At 51.9% G+C, this 19744-nt stretch overlaps 1 long non-coding RNA gene across 2 annotated transcripts in view; it reads right to left on the bottom strand.

Moving 5' to 3' along the window:
- The window catches only part of LOC309794453, a 449561-nt gene that overhangs the window by 241885 nt on the left and 187932 nt on the right, over positions 1–19744 (bottom strand). For both annotated transcript variants that reach the window (XR_014292049.1, XR_014292050.1), the window contains exon 2: positions 12575–13111. This is a non-coding gene — a long non-coding RNA (uncharacterized lncRNA). The remainder of the gene's footprint in view (positions 1–12574; positions 13112–19744) is intronic.

Below are 19744 nucleotides of genomic sequence, written 5' to 3'. Positions count from 1 at the left end.
GCCCCCTGGGGGAGGGGAGGTGGGTCAAAATGGGAAAGAAGAAATGCACGGATGGGGGGAATATTTGCGGGGGAGGGAAAGCTGCTTGTTCCTCAGTGATTCTGGCTTCTCTGTTCTGCCCTTTGCTTTTTGCACAGCTTTACGGTTAATCAAAATCCAGTGGTGGGGGAAACACCTCTTGCTCATGAACTGTGATTATCCCCACTTTACAGGGGAGGAAACTGAGGTCCAGAAAGGGCAAGCCACCTTGCCCAGGATGACGAATTTGGTGCCAAGCAGTCCCAGCACCCACCCATCTCCAAGTCCCGACGATCTCAGGGACACTGGTGAAGTTGTCCCAATGGAAAAACAAACAAACAAACAAACTCCAGACATCTACTTGAAATGATCTGGTGCTTCAATTTGCGTTTGATGGTGTGCTGGGTTCTGCATTCATGAAACGAAACGGCACGCCTGTCAGACCAGCTGAGAGCAGGGGCTGTGTCTTCTCACACCCTCCCAGGGCTGGAGAAGGTAATTGCTGGCTCTCCTGGAGTGTAAAAGTAAACAGGGGGCGTCTTCTTTGCAAAGTGCCTCACTTAATTACACCAATAAGAACTTGAAAGCAAGCCTGGCCACGGAGAATCAGTAATGCCGATTTAATCTAAATACAGAAACAACCAGAAGGTCTTTAGCAGCTCACTCTAATTATTTAACTAAACCCACCAGCATCCCAGTAATTGTGTTTCGTACCTGCATAATGAGGGCTGTTTTCATAACGAGTTACCTACGGCATTTTTAAATATAGGAATTCAAGCGTTAACCAGGATATGGCTGATTTTATGATAATTTCACATGGTTCTTACTACCTGAGCCCAGAAAGAGGAAAGTTGGCACAAGGATTTCTATTTATTATTATTATATTTATATTCTTATTCTACTTATTATTGTTGTTGAGAGGTAAGCAAAAGCTATTGTGTAGGACTTCCAAGAAAATATCTTAAAGTGTTGACTCAGTTGAGAGGGCAGCTTTTTGTCTTCCTCCTCCCATTACCACCACTCTTCTTTCTTCCTGGAATGTGGAGGCAATGAATGGAGCTCCAGCAGCCTTTCTGGACCCTGAGACCTCAGAAAAAGAAGCTTGCAAAGTGGATAAGAAAGACTTCTCAAGACCTTCAGGGAGCTAATAGCCAGATTCCCCCATCTTTGGGCCTTTTATTTTAATGGAAAAAGCAATAATATCCCCAAAACTAACTACTTCAGCTTAACTCTTAACTCGGCTGCCTCTTACTTTGGTTGCCACTAACCACAGGCAAGTCATTTTAAACCCTCCTGGGCCTCCGTTTCCTTGTCTAAACTACAGGGATGATACAATTATTGACCTCACAGTACTGTTATGAAGATTACACAGACTCGTATATAAATATTATAATAGTAAGAGCTATATGCATCCATATTTAAAACAATACAAGAGCACCCAGCAGTGGTGACGTATGGAGACCATCCAATAGTTCCTGTTCCACAAAAGGCCTCTAGTACTTTCTTAGTTTTTTATTCTTTCTTCCTGAGCCTGGTTTTACATCTTCATGGTTGGTTATTGAGCTTGGCAATACAGTAAATTCCCTTCCCCTACGTGGACCACGAGCACAGGATCCTACCCAGCACAGCCTTCACCCCACAACTTGCTCTATGCCACTGAGCAAGTTGCATACATGCCCAGGGAAGCCAAGACCAAGAATATGAACCTGCCATCAGCAGGATGGGAGAGCCCATTGTTGACATGTCCTCTGACAGTGCCCAGACTCAGAGACTGGCTCAGGAATTTGCAGGAGATTTAGACCAGTTCGTCATGGTGACCAGTCAGGCTGAGCAAGCGCACCATCACCCACAGGACGCGAGACAAACCGCTGCCTCCCATGCAGGGTCTTCCCCATCGGGACCCTCTACAACCACCAGCCAAAGTTCCTTCTCACAAAATCCCTGCCTGCAGCTCTGGGTGACAGTGGGGGTGGGGTCTCATTTTGCTAAGACCCAAACCCTCCCAATCCAGGGACTTGGTGTTGGGCAGTGTCCAGGGAGGCTGCTTCTAGGATGTTCCCTGGGCCTTGTGTGGGGTGGCCCTGATTGCGAAAGTCACCATGAGTCTGCAGGTCCTTCACTTTTGTTTACTTCTTGGGAGCATCTTACATGGACGGCTGGTCTGGGGAGGTCTCTGTGCCTCAAAGAAGCAGCCAGACTTCTTGGGGACTGTTTTCATTTGGGTTCCTTCCCAAGAAATGCAGAGACAGCATTCAAGTGAAGAAGTTTGTTTAGCTGACAGTCCCAGGAAATATCAGTGGATGAGCGGGGTAGGAAAAGGTGGGCAGAGGGCAGCCTGTAAAGGGTGGGTCACTGGGTCACTTAGCACCAATGGGCCACTGAGCTCAACCCTGCTGTGCCGGGAAAACTCTAGGAGCCAGTGTAGGTGAATTATCCATCACCCTGGCAGAGACAATGGGATACTTATCAAAGGCTGCTGGTGCCGTGTGTGTGTGTGTGTGTGTGTGTGCACGCACATGATACCCATGCAGGCAGCAAAATCCAGAGAGGCCCCAGGCAAAGAAACTCAGGGGCATGACACACTAGGCAGCTCTTGTCCGTTAGACATCCGACAGCACAGAGACCCCCTGCTGGAGGAGCCATGTGCTGGGGTGCCCATCCACAAAGCCCAGCTGAGCTCCCGGTAGGCAGCAAGTATCGACTGGCAGCTATAAAAGTGTGCCCTCTTGCAGGTCCAAGCCAACATCTGACCACAATCAAAAGAGAGATCCCCAGTGAGACCCAGCCAGCTGGGCCCTTCCTGAATTCCTCACCCACGAGGTTGTGAGCAAAAGAATACGGCTGTTTTAGCCACTGAGTTTTGGGTACTGTGTTACACAGCAGGAATAACCAGGAGAGAAGGAAAGCCCCCCATCACTCAGCAAGCTCCTGATGAAAAGATACTGTGCTCATGAGGACATTCCAGTAGCCCAGGCTGATGATAATTAACCACATCTTAAAGAAAAACTGAGCACTGAAGTCTCACTTTTGCTGCACTTCCTCTGCATTTCAAGGGAAACACCTTTGACTGCATTTGTTTCTTCTGAATATTCATGGGAACCTGGGACAGCTCCTTGTAATGTTGAAGGGTCCCAACCTCAGCCCGATTCTGGCCAAGGGAAGTCCTAAAAAGCCTTCTGATAGATTCCCAGTCACGCTGGAGATGAAAGGGCCTGATGTTGGTACCTGGGAATCTCACAGAAGCTAACATGCCACACCCCCTCGGGCAGGCCAGTGAGAATTCAGGGAATTCAGGTTCTGTGGCCTGTTGAACTGCATAATACGGATGTCATCCACTCGAGGCCTTCTTGTGTTGGGTTCTTCCCAAGGTGCTTTGACTTGGCCAAGAACTAATTAACACACATCAGGCTCATTTGGCATCCGGGTGTTGTTTAAACGTTATTTATTTATTTATTATTTATTTATTTATTTGGTTGCATTGGGTCTTCATTGCTGCGCGCGGGCTCTCCCTAGGTGCGGCGAGCGGGGACTACTCTTCCTTGCGGTGTGCAGGCTTCTCATTGAGGAGGCTTCTGTTGTTGCAGAGCACGGGCTCTAGGTGCATGGGCTTCAGTAGTTGTGGCACGCGGGCTCAGTAGTTGTGGCGCACGGGCTTAGTTGCTCCACTGCACGTGGGATCTTCCCGGACAAGGGCTTGAACCTGTGTCCCCTGCATTGGCAGGGGGAGTCTTAACCACTGCGCCACCAGGGAAGCCCCCAGGTGTTGCTTAAAAACTGCTAGTCAAGTCCATCAGCAAGGGGAGCAGGAGATGGCTCTTATAAGCAGAGAAGATGGTTTCCTCTCCCTGAAGCCCATCTTTGAAGGGCTGGCTGCACTGCTTTGTAGGAGTTTAAGGGGCAAGGCTGGGAGGCCTCAGGTGCAGAAACTCTGGGGTACAGCAAGGTCCCCAGGGAGGTGGGGCTGGCCCTGAGACCTGGGCACCCAGGGCTGCCAGTTTCACTGTTTCACAGAAGTTGCCCAACCAGAACTCAGCCCATGTGCCTTGCCCCGACCCAGATGGCAGATGGGAGATACAGCAGGAGAAACCTGGGCTCTGCAAGAAGCACCCGAGGAGATGTAGATGCTCCAAGAACGAGAGAGGGATGTCCTCCAGGTGGAGCCTCAGTTTCCCCCTCTGTAAAATGGGGAGACTAACAGTACTTCATAGGATTCCTTGAAAATCTGATAGGATAAAAAACGCAGGGTTCTGGGCATTTAGGGTGCCTACTCCAAGTTGCTGCTGTCGTTTTTTGGTGTGAGCCTGGTGTCCCGTGGTGAAGGCTTCGGGCTCCAGGGCTCATCCTTTCAACTCAACAACCTTGAAAGAGCCTGGCCCTGGCCTTGGACTTCCTGCTCAGCGGCTTCCGGCCTCAGTTTCCTCACCTGTGACTTGGAGGTCTGGGGACTGACTGGGGTGATGTCGAAAAGGGGCCAGGGATTGGTACTCTTGAGTGGATGCAGGATCGCACTCCGGCTGCAACCGCTGAGCCGCCGAGCGCATTAGCCTCCCGGGAGCAGCTGCCCCAACGCCGGCTCCTTCCCGGCTCAGCTGGGGTTCCCGCTCCGCTCGCTCGTTGCCCCGCTTCCCCCTCCGCATTTCTGCCAGCCCCTGTCTCCCCCGCCCCTCTCCCCTGAGACTCCCCACCCTGCGCTCCCCTGCGCCGAGACACTCTCTTTGGACTCTCTCCGCACGCCCCTGGCCACCGTCCTCTGGCCTTCTCCAGCGCGCCCTCCCGTCTCCTCACTCCCTGCTGTGCCCTCCAGCGCCTGCCCCACACTTCTCTGTCCCTTCAGGTCCCGGGCTTGCTCCGCTCCCCGAGCCCCGCTCCCAACCGCGCATCCCAGCCGCTGCCCGGGAAGCAAGGCGCAGGCCGTCCTCTCTCCGCACCCGCCTCCTCGCGCCGGTGGCGCCGGCTGTTTGGCCGGAGTCGGGGTCCGGCTGGCAGGTGCAGGGGAAGGTCGGCGCCCCCGGCCCCGCACAGCCTGGCGCGCCCCCCGCGCGGAGACCAGTCCCCGGCGCCTTTCTGCTCCGCGGGGCGGGGGAGCCCCGAGGCCCCCGCCTCTGCCACTGGGACTGACCCACCCGGTCCCGGCAGCATGGCCATCGCCCATTTCCCTTTGGAATAAAAAGAACGCAGTAGGAAGGTGGTCAAAATGAACCTCGATTCAACTTACGATCTGCGCGTGTGATATTAAAATTTTAATTAAAAGTAGAGGGGAGAAATTCCTAAGAAAAAGAGTTAAAATGACAGATAATCCCATCGTGTCCGGTGCTGTCGGTGGAAAGGTTGGAAAACGGAGAAGGGCGCTGTTTGCGGTTCAGGTTGGAAAGAGAAAAGGCAGCAGCTCACGAAGGGGACCCACAGAAGCTGAGCTTGCTCACCCGAAAGATCATCTTGGAATCCCCGACATTTCCTAACACTTGGCTCTGGGAACCCTCCGTGGGGAGGGAACAGGGACACAGGATCTGTGCTAATAGTGTCCTATGTGGACTTGCTCCGTCGCAGGCGTGGACCCCCAGCTCCTGGGAGCAGGCTCTGTTATTAGAGCCCCCCACTTACTGAACCCCCCGGGGATTCAGAGCTCAGCTGGGGATGCCAGAGCCAGGAGTGGCCAGATTCAAAGTCGTAGAAAACCAGAAACCAGGGCACGAACTCCTCCATTAAAAGGCATCAGCTCTTGCTGGGCAGCCCCCGCCCCGAGCCCTCCAGTTTCATTAAAATCCACTCACAATCGGACAGCACCACAGGCCAGCAAGAGCAGTGGGTGTGAGAAAGGCCAGCTCCTGGCAGACGAGATAGAAATGCCCCACTTCGGGAAAGAAATCGTAATTCTGACTTGATAGCTCCTTGGAACGGAGTCTGCTGGTCAATGGCAGCAGTTCTTATCTGGGTGGATGCAGGACCTTCATTCTAAGTCATTTCTCATTGTGATGCTTGAAGCTTGGGTGACAAACGTTTACTGTTTTTGTAATAAGAAGGGACAAGAGAGTAATACCGCAAGTATTGCAAATACTGGGGTTTTTTTCAACCAAAGGAAACAAGATGGGCTTCTGGGGATGGGAAGGAATTACGTGCAACCTGGGAGATATGCAGCCTTCTGGCTGCAAAGAGCTGGTGTTGTACCTTCCTCAAAGGAGGGGTGCAAAATGCAATGAGTTTCCCTGAGAGCCTTTAGAACACTGCCTGCCTCAGAGCAAGTGTTAAGTGTTCTTATTGGTGGTGGAGTTAAACTATCCACCCTTTTGAGCCACAACACACGCGTGAACTGAAATTCGATTTCCGTTCCTTTACTTGGGGACCGTGTTGGGTCCCAAGCCGTCTGCTCTTTCTCCAGTGGTGGAGCAGCCTGGGCAGGAAGTGCCGCTTGCTCCCCTGGAACTCGGCACCCCTGGCCTGGGGCTGCGACCATCCCATTTGGAGAGGGGAGGTGGCCTCCGAAGTGTCTTTGCTGTCCCCCCGCCCCACCCGGCAAAACAGGCAGAGTCACAAAACGGGCGGATCCAAGCCCTAGCAGCTTCACTCTCCTTCCTCCCCTCTCCTGGGTGGCATCCGTGCAGGACATGTGAGCTTAGGATAAGGAACTGAGTCCACAAAGTGGCAAAGATGTATGCCGACCCCGCCAAAATATGTCAGCCTCCCCCAAGCCCGTGGAGCCCTGAACCCCAAGCCCAAGCCCTCAAGGCCCCGAAGTGCCGCGGCGCATCTCCACCCTGCTTCCTGGGGAAGCATAGCTACAAGGTGGCGTTCCCACCCTCTGCAGTGGGGGGGGGGGCACTGCGGAGGGCTGAGGGTTTAAAGCAGTTTTCCACTCTCCAGCCACGAAAAAGTATATTGTAGAAAAATACTGAAGGGCAAGGGAAATGCTCGAGCAATCGGAGAGAGAATGAAATTTGCAAAAACAGCGCACGCACAATTCCATCCTGTTTTTCTGAGGACGAGAGAAAATAAATAACGCTAATAACGATAGCTAATGCTACCTGGGGGCTGGTTCCACACCAGGCACTGCTCCACGTGGGGTGGGGGGAGGAATGTGTGTGTAACTTGCACACCAAAACCCCCAAATGTGAAAAGCGGTTCTCCCTCAGTGGTGGCATTTTTGTGTTTTTTGTTTTTAAATCCCCTTTTGTGCCGTTGTGTATTTTCCAGATATTCTACGATAAATGCATGCTATGTTTGTAAACCACTTCTATAAATCCTTTCTTAGGAAAGATGAAAAGTCAGGTTTAAGCATCCTTTTAAGTGAGACCACAGCCTAATGGAGAGGCGGGCCGGCACCGCCGGCTCCCATTCCTCCTTCAGGACTAGCTGGGGTCCCGTCTGGTCTGTTACCTCCGTGGGACTGGATCGGATTGGTTTTAGGGTTTCCTGGAGTAGCTTAGTGGAGGCCTTTGCATACACTAGGTGATCAGTGAATGATATTAAATAACACTTTTTCAAAAGGGATGTTTCAATTAGCCTCCCCCCATGCATCAAAGTCCAACAAAAACTCCCCAGCCCCAACCAACCTTAGGACAGGCGGCTTCTCCCCTGACCTCTGAGATGACTTTGCCTCTCAGCACAGTATCTTTTGGTGGGGGGGTGGGGTGGGGGGTGGCGGTGAGGAAGATGAGGGCAGAGGGGACATTGATACCCTCTGGTAGCAGGTCCTGAGCCAAACGCAGTGCATGTCCCGCCCATCTGTTGGGAACCTTCTGGAAGGAGGAGGCTGCCCATCTGATCAGAAACTTCTGGAAGGGGGAGGCCGAGGCTCCCAGAAGCTCAAGCCAGGCAGCGGGGGGGATGGGATGGAGCAGGTCTCCGGCCCACCCTTCCCTGTCACAGCCTGCTTCCTTCCCCATCCATCGTGATGGTAGATAAATTCAGCTCGAAAAATGCCCAATTCCACCAAATAATTACACGGTTGTTGTTGTTTTACTGAATTGGTCAATCAGTTTAATTAAAGCCGGCAGGCTAATAGCCTCTCGGGGCCGGGACTACCGCCAGCCTGCCTGGGTCCTGCAAGCCTGTATCTTAGCAAAACAGAGCTCCACCTGGGGGGTGGGAGGGTGAGCCTTGGTTTAAGAATGTTATTTCATTAAAAAAAAAAAAGGCAAAACTATTTGGTCAACAGTGAAATCAATTTATAAATGACCCTTCCCATGTATCCTATAAACTTTCCCTTTTCCAGATTCTGAGGGTCTGGGCTTGGGGAACATTTTATTTAAAAATATGACACATTGAGTAAAAAGAGGAGGACGTTTTGTCATCAGCATCGTGGGGAAGCGTATGGCAAAGTGTGCATTTTGCATGAAATACGTGACTCTCCTCCGTAAAACTCTGTTCCAGGAGTTTCATATCTGAGTCTCAGATGGAAGCATTGCTGTGCCTGGTGTGACAATACCCTGCATTGACAGAAATGCGACGCCAGGAAGTTTTAAGTGCATCGCTAAGCTCAAACATCTTGTGAAGGCTCGGGACAGGCCGGAGGTCCAGAAGGGAGAAGACTGAACAAGCAGAATTATTAAGCACCTTCTCTGTGCCGCCTCTTGGGTGCTACGGCACCTCACCCTAGTTCATCCCTCCCCATCTGCCCCACCGAGAACCCGAGGAGCCCAGGCAGACCAACACTATGTAACAGAGAGATTCAGGGGTCCAGATGGCAGGTACCCTTCAGGGCCGACTGCTTAACAGAAAACCTCTGGTCACCAGAAACCTGGTGTGCGTCCCGGTTGCACCGCCATTGACCTCGGACAAGATACGTCAGCCGCCGGGCGGGACTAGAGTGTACTTGGCGACTGTTTCTTCAGCAACCCCTTCAATTTTGTGCCTGAGGCGAGGGTGTCACTTCCCTCACCCTCAGGCCTGCCCGCCTCCCCGAATACGTGAATAATTGTATTCACCCCTCTGAACCGAAGTGTCCTCAGAAACCCGAGTGGGAGGGGCCTTGCCAGCATGCACGTGGCGATTCTGAGGGGTCTGCAGCCGTAGCGCGAGTGCCCATCAAACATGGTACGGGGCTCACACATGTGCCAAGGACCAGGGCCAAAGTCCTAAGAGATCCCCGCCCTCGGAGCTTGCGGTGTAACTGGAGAGACAGGAATATGGAGGGAAAGGAGAAACCACAGGACTGGAAGGCATCTCAAGGCTGTATGTGTGAGCTACGGGGACAGGAGCGCACGCAGGATTCACCCAGGTGGCCCGGGAGGCCTCCCTGGAGAAGCAGAGACTGCTTGGGCCTCAGAACATTCGAAGAGGTGGAGAGAGAAAGCACATATCTGAGATAACTCTGACAAGATGATTGGCTTAAAAAAAAAATCTCCATGTGCAACCATTTACATCATGAAGGCAAAATGTAGACTTGAGTTACCAGATTCTCCAGAGGATTTTGGAAAACTGACATATCCCGCCCTTTGAGGGGAATTTCTCTTTCCTCTCTGGCCGACACACGCACAAATACACACAAACACAAACAGGCACACGCCAACCGGCATCTCCCAGCCAGCATCCCAGAAGCGATGCCAGCCTGACCGTCCCCGCCCTCATCCCGGCGCTGCTATCTCCCCAGAACAGCCACCATGCCCGCCTCCCCGCAGCAGAAACTGCTCCCTCCCGAGCAGTGGCCGCCCCACTCCCCACCCCGCCCAACCGCGCTGGGCCCGAGTGGCTGGCCCGCACACGCCTCCTCCTTAGGTGGACTTGCTAATGGGTCACCTGTCCTTGGGTAGCTCCTTCTAACAGTGGGTCATTTCTGCTTGCATCCACTCCTCACCCACATCTGCAAACATGCACCAAGGGGGTGGTGTGTCTGCATGCCTCTGGGGTCTCATCGGTGGTGTCAGTGAGTCCTGAATTCCTCTATAGAATTCTTTAAATCCTTCCTCAATCCCTCCCGCCTGAGAGCAAGGCCCCTAAATCCAATCAATTAACAGCCCAGAAAGTCAATCCTTTTGAATGAAAACTAGATGCTAACGCCTAATCACCCAGGCCGAGGGGGGGCTGGTTAAAGCAACTTGTAGGTCTGCAGGAAGGAGCCTTGGGCAGACGAAAATGATCAAGAACTGTGTGTGTTGACATGAAAATATGTCCGTGACATATATTGTTAGGTTGAAAAAAAATCAGGTTGCCAACTAGCCATCCAATGTGATTCCACTAGCTTTTAAAAGGGTGTGTTATGGGAGTGTTTTTACAGAGAGATGTCTGGGCGGGGTGGGGGGATAGGGGGCACCAAACGTTGCCTTTAGTGACTCAGGGTGAGAAATTGGGAGGGGGCATTCTTTTAAATGTCTCTTATATTTTTTGTAATAATTAAATTTTCTACATGAGTATGAGTTTTTTCCATAATAATAATAATAATTTTAAAACAGCTAAGCCATTTTCAGTTAGCGCTTTTGGTGAGTAAGAAATACCTGATTTTCTAGGCAAATCCATAGAGACAGAAGGCAGATTATGGGTGCCCCGGGCTGGGGGCAGGGGGAACGGGGAGAAACTGCTGAATGGGTCTGGGGTGTGCTTTTGGAGTGATGAAAATAGTCTGCAACTAGATAGAGGTGGTGATCGTACGGCATCGTGAATGTACTAAATGCTACTGAATCGCTTGCTTTAAAGTGGTGAATTGTCTGTTAGGTGGATTTTACCTCGGTTGAAAAAAAAAGTGCCCGATGCTCTTTTGTAAAACAAGCCACCTAATGAAGTTATCTGTTTATCTCCAGGTTGTGTATTTAATAATTTCCTTGACTTGGAAACAGTGATGTAGGTCAGAAGACTGGTTTGTCCTGAGGCAGGGGCTCTGCTTTTGTGTAAACCACAGGACGGGGCCGCGAGTGAGCGGGATTCAGCTAAATCATCACCAACATTCCTTTTGGTTCAAAAAATAGAGCGTTCTTCAGAACGAAACTTCTCTAGGCATGACACTGGATCGTTTTCTTACAGACTGTTCAAGTCTTAATACAAAGTGCTAGCCTGACATCCATTGAAACCAGGCCTTCTAGACCTTTCTTCTCTCTCTCTCTCTCTCTCTCTCTCTCTCTCGTTTCCATCCCTCTTCATTGCATATCATATTGAGATGATTCGTAGGAAATACATAGTAAAGAGGAGAAAACCATCAACTGAAAGTGTGAAATTGGGAGAAATGTAAACTAAAGCTGAATATCAAGATTCTGAGAGTGGAGTCATTACAACCCAGCCATTGAAGGGATGGAACCCCGCACAGCGGCGGTAGCACGTCATAAATTCAATCCGCCATGTGTTTAGGTGGGATGCTTACCTCCAGAGGACCTCTCCTCATCCCACCCTCGGGAGGCTAGCCAGGGGCTGAAAGCTCTGCCTGCGATGGATGGACAGACACCAGGTGCAGACCCTGCCCACGCTCGCCCAAACCTCCAACACGACCCACTTTGCCTTCACCCGAGCTCACATCACCGACACGCACCACCACACGTCTGCACCAGACGTCTTTTGACGTCAGTGGTGAGGAACACAAACCAAGCTTCGGCCACACTCCACGGAGGGGCTGATTCATCACCCTGGTCCCTCTGAGCAAATGCGCATGGGGCTGGGGTAGGGAGGGGGCCCCCCCTCAAGGTTCGCACAGGGAGGTTGGAAGGGGTTGGAGAAAGGATGGAGGTGAAATGGCCCATCAGTGGTTGTCTTGATTTCTTGGGAACCCCATTAACAGCCTACCCGGTGTAGAGCTTCACGTGCGCGCGTCACTTTCTCTTTCTTCCAAGTCCTCTCCTTCCCCTCCTCCCTCCCTCCCCATCTCCCCCTCCCCCTCCCTCCCCATCTCTCTCTCCTTTCCTCTCCCCATCCCTCCCTCCCTCCCTCCCGTGCTCCCTCTCCCCCTGAGGAGGTCCAGCTGGAGAGAGACAGCTCTCTGAGTTCAGTTGGTGCAGACAGGACTAAAGTAAACAGACTGGTCACCGGGCAGGCAGTTAGCAGCCTTTGGACAGATGATCAGCGTCGGGCTGGTGGCGGACCACACACACGAAGCCCCCTCGGACCACACAGGCGTCGCCTGCCCGCCTGTCTCCACGCACGCACGCAGGCAGGCCCGCAGGCCCGCAGCCCTCTGCTCACTGCGTTTCCTCCGTGCCCCGGGAGGCTGGGAGAAGCGCCTAGACACCCGCGTGGGTGCCCTCCTACCGGGCCCTGCGTGCCTGTGCTGGATTCCGCAGGCATCCCTCCAGGCCTCAGTTTCCCTGCCTGTGAGCTGCGGTGATAACAGCTGCCGGTGTGCAGGGTGTGTGGACGCCTGCTTCCCGGAGCTCATGGCTCACCCCTTGGGACCCTCGTTACCATTGTCCCCGCTGCGGCCAGCGGCCTGCACCCTCCTGGGGAATGCCGGCGGCCGCACCTCTGCTGCCCAGAGACGGCTCCAGGAGGCTGCATCCAGAAAGCCTCACCAACAGGAGGCCCTGGGTCCCGCCAGCCACCCTCCACTCCCGCGGGCACAAGGTGTGCGGGAGCCGAGGGGCTCATGTCCCAGGGGGCTCCCGAGTCCCTGGATGCCTTGGAAGGGGCCCATCTCCTGACTCACCGGGCTTGTCAAATAGAGACGTTGCCCCCGGGGGCGATGGAGGGGGTGCAGGCTAGTGTCCATCCTGGTGACACCCCAGACACTGCTCTGGGGTGGGGGGTGGGGCCTCGGGCCTCCCCGGCCCCATCTGCAGGTTCTGCTCCGCTCCCAGCGCGGCGGCGCTGACCAGAGCCATCTGTCTTCATTACGCAGGTTTATTTGGGGAGGTGAGCAGTGGGGGGCTGTCATGGCTGAGAGGAGGCTTGATCTATTGGCAGACGTGCTTTGAAGCCCCCGTCATGGTTGCGGTTCTGCAGATCAGAGTGAGGCGGATGGCAGTCCCCCCCGTATAAGGGGAGGGTTTTCCATTCCTGGGGCTCGGGGAGCCCTCCCTGGGAGGATCAGGTGCGAGCCGAGCCTTTGAACTTTGCACTGCTACCCACTTCATCTCCTTGCACCATCCAGTCCATTTTTATCGAGCACCTACTACGCGGGGTCACCAGCCCAGGCTCCGAGGAGGTGATGAGGGACACCAAGGACAGACAGAGGCCTCGTAATCTGCGGGGAGAAGCAGACAAGAAGCAGATGTGCATGAGGTTCTCGGAGAATGAGGAGACCTAAGACAACTAGACAGGTCGATGCGGTGGAGAGCCGGCGGTCAGAGCAGCCCTGGCCGGGGCTCCAAACTTCGATGCCATAAACCCTTTGGGAACCCCATCAAGTGAGAATCCATCCGTGACTCTGAGTCAGCCTCCCAGGCCCAGGCCCCTGGCCCCTGAAGCACCTGACTGGTGTATCAGCCCTCAGTTTCCCCACCTGGAAAATGGGCCTACAGTTGTTTTCAGGATGGAATGAGGTCACACAGGCAAAGCCCCAGAGAGACCTGTTACAGCGGGAGAAGCTCCTCATTTAATCCGTGGGTGGAGATAAACGGGTGCTGGAGAGACTCCGCCGTCTTGGGCAGGGAGGGAAGACGGGGTCTCATCCCTCAGGGTTCTTTCTACCACTTTGCCCTGTTCCTTGGGATGGTATTTAGTTACTAGTGAATAATTATAAGGGTAAGAAAGGCTTTCCATGGAGGAGGGGCCCTGAAATCATTTTCTTGCTAAAACAGGCCTTGCTGTGCCTTGCAAATATAAAGAGGGGAACAAAGCAATACTGACACGATATAGAGGAATGACCCAGCTGGAGAAGGAAGGAACTCATCGGAATTCCGTCACGAAAAGTGAGGTGACTGTTGTTTTCTTTCTGGGGCCTCCACTCACTAGAACTTCCAGGTTGAATCCTGGCTGGATCCCACCCTACGTGTGGGTGTGATCTGGGCAAGTTACTAATCTCCTGGAACCTCAGTTTGCTCATCCGTGAAATGGGCCTATAACCCTGTCACCAGGAGGGTTGTGAGCAGGTGCTCAGTACATAGTAGGTGAGCAGTAAATCTGCCTCTATCTCATTTTCCTTCTCCCTCCCTTCCTTCTATGTCTCACTCCCCACGCCTTTTCCTTTTTTTTTTCTTTTAAACACCACTAACATAGATTGCAGAGTCTCTTAAAAGCTGGAGAAACAACCAACAAGGACACCGAAAGCAACCACTTCAAACTGAGCCTCTGAGCTTGGCCCTTGTGCCCGGGGAAGCAGGGTGAGGACCTGGGTTAGGAGCGGAAGCTGGAAACAGAGCCCTGGACCCTGCCTTATTCTACATTTCATGTACCTGTAGGCAGCTGCCCCAAGCAGGATGGGTCGGGGAAGAGGGAACGCCAGCCTCCCTGCATCTTCGGGATCTGGGGGGGGGAGGGGCGTGACACCCCTGCTTCCTGAGCACCTCCCCCGGCCACGCAGGAGTCCCCACCACAAACGCCCCTGTCATTGCCACAGACAGCGGCCACGCAGCCCCGTCCCCAGGGTGCCGCCCAAACCAGGGAGGTTCGCGGTCCCACCAGACAGACAGACGGAGCCAGCAAATCCCCGCGTTGCCCCCGGCTGCCGCGCGCGGGAAACACATCTGCCTGTCAGGGCCCAGTGCAAGCACAACACAGACCCTCCACGGCCGGGAGGCGTTTTGACTCCTGCTGTGAAACACGAAGGTCACGCCCCGGGGCTCCCCCTGTGCCCTCTCCTCACCAGGGGGAATCTGACAACAGCCTTGTTATTTACGCAGCTTAATGCGATCCAGAGGCGGCTGCCCGGCGCAGGGACGGGGAAAGCGGTCCGGCCCCAAAGAAACCAGTTTCACTTGCTGCATTTTGAGCCTGACATCCGGGAAGAGAGCGAGGACGACGAGGAGGAGGAGGAATTCTGCGGCAGGAGCCTCCCGGCGGCCCTCAGGATGGACGGTGAGGCCCCACATGCCAGCACTATTCACCCTGCCTCTCGGGCCCGGGCACAGTCTCAGTGCAGCCCCCAGGGTGTGCAGTAAACACTCCCTGATTAATCCTCTCCCCGGCGAGGCTCTCAGGCCGGCGCTTCTCTGTGTTTGCGAACTCCCAGCACGCCACAGGCTTGCAGCGTAAGCTCTCTGAAGCTGGTGGCCCTTCCCGGGAGAAAGGCTAAGCTGGGTTGGGGTGTTTTTTAAGGCAGGTTTTTGTTTTTCCCTCCCCCAAAAGTTTATCCTCTCCAAGGACTCAAGGACTCATGCAATCCACATTAAACCATGATTGGACGCAGTGATGCTATTCTGTGTTTATATGTTTTCTACGTTTTCTATGTTCTATGTTTTGTTTCTATGGGAAGACACAGCCACTGTGTCACACCAGGTCTGTGTCATGCGCCCTCCACTCACTGGGTCTGTGATCTCCGGTGGGTGGGTCGCTTGGTGTCCCCTTCACTAGTAAAATGGGGATGGAGCTGGGACTTAGCCCCCCAGAGTGTGGGCTAATTAGAGATGAGAATGCAGATGACGCAGCAGAGCCTGACACCAAGCCGGCTTCAGTACCAGTGACTCCCGTTTTGTCTTCACCCTTGCCCACAGTTGGAGGCTGTACGGTAAAGGGATTACAGAGATGATGGAGCCCACAGGCCTGGATTCAAATCCCAGCTCCGCCCCTTGCCCACTGTGTGACCTGGGGCAAGTTACTTAACCTCTCTGTGTGCCTCGTTGGTTTCCTCATCTGTAAAATGCGGGTAGTAATTGTGAAGATCACGTGAGTTAACAAATGCCAAGCACTGAGAGCTGTCCCTGACTCATAGTCAGTTGGCTTTTATTATTGTCATTATGGGGAGAATGGCTATTCTCAAACTCTCAATTTAAAGTCTTCACCAAATATTGCACAAGCATGGCAAAAAAAAAAAAATAACGATACTACAAAAAGGAAAGCCTTACAAAACTTGCTTTCTGATAAATCCTATTTTAAGGTATTTTTGTAGTATGTAGATATTTTTGTGTCTTTTGTCACAAAACAGCTCTGAGAACCGCTCATCTTGGAAACACACAAGCTGGGAAGTTAGGCTGCAGAAACCTGACACTGTGGAGTCAATTTCAAGCCCTGGGTTTTAGCTCGTGTTTTCACAAGCATCCATCCTGCCCTGCGTCCTGGAATGAGGACCATACTGTACCAGCCACCCCTGCAGTATCGATCAGCCATGTAACCCTTGGCTGCCGTGGCTTTGCGGGGCCATGTCTTTTACAAACTTCCCACAAGTGTCCGTTGTTTCCTGCAGAAAATGAACAGTGCGGAGTCAGGGCTTTCTGTCTTTTGTTCACTGCACTGTCGTCTGGGATGGAACAGTCTGGAACATAGGAAGAGCTCAATACATAATTGAGGAATGAATGAATGAATGGAAGATGAAATGAACCTTACAAAGAGGATACTTTCCATGAAGTCTCTTAGAGCATTTTTTGGACAGATAATTTCCGTGAGTTTTTTTTTTTTTTTTTTAAGCTCAAAGTAACCTACGATTTGGTTTAATTCACTCAAACTAATTCCAGAACAGAAACGTGGTGCCGTGTCTCGGTGCAGCATTTTACATGTTTTAGTGATTTTACATCCATGTGGTCCTTCAATCACCCTTAAAACCCCACGTGGTTATTAGAACAAATGGGATTCTATTTTCCCAGTGTCCAGCCTGAGCGCAGCTAGGAGAACCCCGGAAGATGTCATCAGTCATCTGGGGTGGCAGTGGGTGACTGCGACCAGCACCCCCAGGCTGAGGGGGGAGCTCAGCAGTTTGCAGTGTCCTCTCTTTTGATGTCCCCATTCCTATCCTTAGTTCCTGAAATGGCCCCAATAAAGTGCTCTGTCATCCTGTTTCTCCCTTGGCTGGTCTCTGTGTTCTCTGTCCTGTCCCTCTGTTCGAGGGTCCACTGGTGTCCCCCTCGGTCCCTGCCCTCGAGTGATGCCAGGAGCCCGATCCACGACTCACACCCCCACAGCCCCCGTGTCCACGCCTGCTGCCTATTTCCTGGGAATTTCAGGCTGTGCCGAGCCAGGGGCCCAGGTCTTCGCTGTTCTCGGCCGGGAAGGCAGGTCCTCCGCCGCCAGCTCTCAGCCCTGCCTCTGCTTCCTGTTTACTTCTGAGGGAGGCTGGGGACCTCGGGGTCTGCGGCCAGCCCTGTGGTCTGAAGCGAGCCAGGCCGTGTGAGGGGTTATCAGCCCATCAGCCCAGATAGGCTGGAGGGCTCTGCCATCCGTCAACTGTCTTCCGTCACTGCAAGCTCCCTGTCCTGGAATGTCGTCTTATTAGATGGATCGGGCCAGATGAGACCGTTTAGGGCTCGGCGAGTTAGTTCACTTTTATTTTCAAAATTAGGACATAGATACTCTTTTAAAACTCTAATAAATGTTTCTTATTAAAAATTGCCAAAACATCATCAAAATATAGAGAAAAAAGAGATGATCTCCTAAAACCTCATCACTCAGAAATAATATTTTGGTAAAATTTCATTAAATGTTTATCTATGCAAACTATACCCATAGAGATCAATGGGTACTATTTTACAAAAATGGGGTCATCTCCTACCTCCTGCAGTTGACCTGCTTTTCTTTTCAGCTCAACGATAGGGCATGGATATATTTTCACGTCAGTAAATAAAGATCCACATCATCTATACATAGCTGTAGAGTGTCCCACAAACTCCAGGGATGGCACTCAGACTTTTTCCAAGTTTTGCTGCTCTGTATTATAAACAAGGCTACAACGAACATCCGTTGCACTAAGTATTTGCCTAAGTATTTCCTTGGGTCAATTCCTAGAGGTGGGGTAACCCATATAAGGCTTTCACGTTTAAAATATAGATGTGTTCATAGCAAGCCATCCACAAACAAGGAATTACCAATTTTCCTTCCACAAGCCACCTACTCCTGGTCCCTGTTCCCATTCCTGTCTCCCACTGGACACCACCCCATCCTTTCCCTCCGCCAATACCGTAGGTACAAAGTAGCATCTCATGGTCTCGTTTGCATGTTTTTCTCTGTCATTTATGCACCTGTGAACTGGGGCATCTATTTAGTCCTAGAACTTCATATTGCAAAGGCCTTTAACGGCCAACGGGTTCCCGCAGACCGCCCACCCCTCATATATCCCTCTACCCAGCCACTGAATACTTGAATCAGCTCAACTGTTTCTCTCAAAAGAGATCATCCTGGCTCTGGTGTTTGAATACTCCCATAGATGGGGAGCTTACCACTGCTCAAGATGGTCTACTGCATTCCCAGCTCTGCTGTTAACCCTTAAAAGACAGTACATGGGGAACAGCCGTGTCACACCAGGAACTGCGCTAAACCCTTCAGCGAACAGCGTCTCAAGCCTCCAACAATGCTGGAAGCACGGATCACAGCCTCCCTCTTTGTTCCGGTCAAGGTCACTGAGACACAAAGATGAAGGGACTTGCTGAGGGTCACACAGCTATGAAGCAGCAGAGTGAGTAGCTGAGTTGTGTTGTTTCTCAAACACGTGGAAACCGCACCACTTAAAAGGCTCACAAAGGAAACTTCAACCTGATTAGAAATCTAACTTAGAAAGTGCTGTCTCAAACTATAGATTTTTTAAAAGACTTCTTCTCCTACAGACACTGTCTTCAAGTGCCCAGGGAAACTAGAGCCACCGTCAGACACCCATTTTGTTTGGGTGTCTTTCCACACAAAGCCCTGCTGGCTGCTGGGGTCATGGAGATGCAGGAGGCCGGCCCAGCCTCAAAGATGACCCCTGACTCAGGCCCATCAGCTTCTGGCTTACACATGAGGGGAAAAAAACGTCTAAAGGATAACTTAATTGATGTAGACCCCAAATTAATCCAAAGCACTCACTCCTATTTCTGTTTCCACTGGGAGCTGTTTTTAGAGATTAGATTTTCTACCTGCAGAAATTCCCTTAAGCAAAACACAGGCACGCTATACAAGGACCTCATTTGTCCACTCTCTGACCTAGACTTTCTGACTACCTGACACCTCTTTCCCAGCTACCTAGGCCTCACGTTATTCTTCAAAACGTCATTCTTGGTGGGTCAGGCCTAGCATCAGTCAGTCACACTTTAGTATGAATTAGTCCAACAAATTAAGTAGTTGTACTTTACCAGGAGTAATTATGCATTTTTTTGAAGGGGGCCTGTTCATCATGAGATGGTTGTCTGTGAATTGGACAGCAGGGAAGACACATTTAGTTGGAGAGGATGCTTCTCAGTTTCACCGAAATTAATCCTTAAATTTCATCTCTCTGGTCCTTTCTGCTTTGCTTGAGCACCTGTCTGTCCTCAGGACATACAAGTAACAGGTTCAGCTATGGGCTGCTTCTATACTGAGGAAGGTTGGGCCATCAAAATTTAATCTTTCATTTTGTTTCAAACCAAACCAAACAACACTGAAAAAAACCCCAAAAACAAACAAACTAAACAAAAGTGCACACTGTGAGCCCTTTTAATGTAAAGACGCCACCCTGGGCCCAAATCTTTTCATGTAAAATCTGCTAGCTGGGAACCTCCGTGGCTTGCAAACTAAATTTAAAAGCTTGCATCCCAAGACCCTTGAGCAAAGGTTACTCGAGGTCTATTCCGGGTTCAGGCGGGGAAAAAAAAAGCTTTATTTGGCAAGGAAATGCCTTGTGAGAGGCGCTCGCTGACCAGGGGCACGGAGGAAAGCTGTGACTCAGTGCGTTTTTCTTTTGGCATTTACAGCCCTGAAAAATGATTGCAGCTTCCTCCGGTCACTGGAGCCAGAGCCTGAAAAAGTGACCTTTAAGGAGAGTCTGTTTACTCCACCCTCA

The sequence above is a fragment of the Mesoplodon mirus genome (assembly GCF_964341445.2).
Source record: "Mesoplodon mirus genome assembly, chromosome: 19".
Classification (NCBI taxonomy): Eukaryota; Metazoa; Chordata; class Mammalia; order Artiodactyla; family Ziphiidae; genus Mesoplodon; species Mesoplodon mirus.
This window is presented reverse-complemented; position numbering and strand designations above follow the sequence as displayed.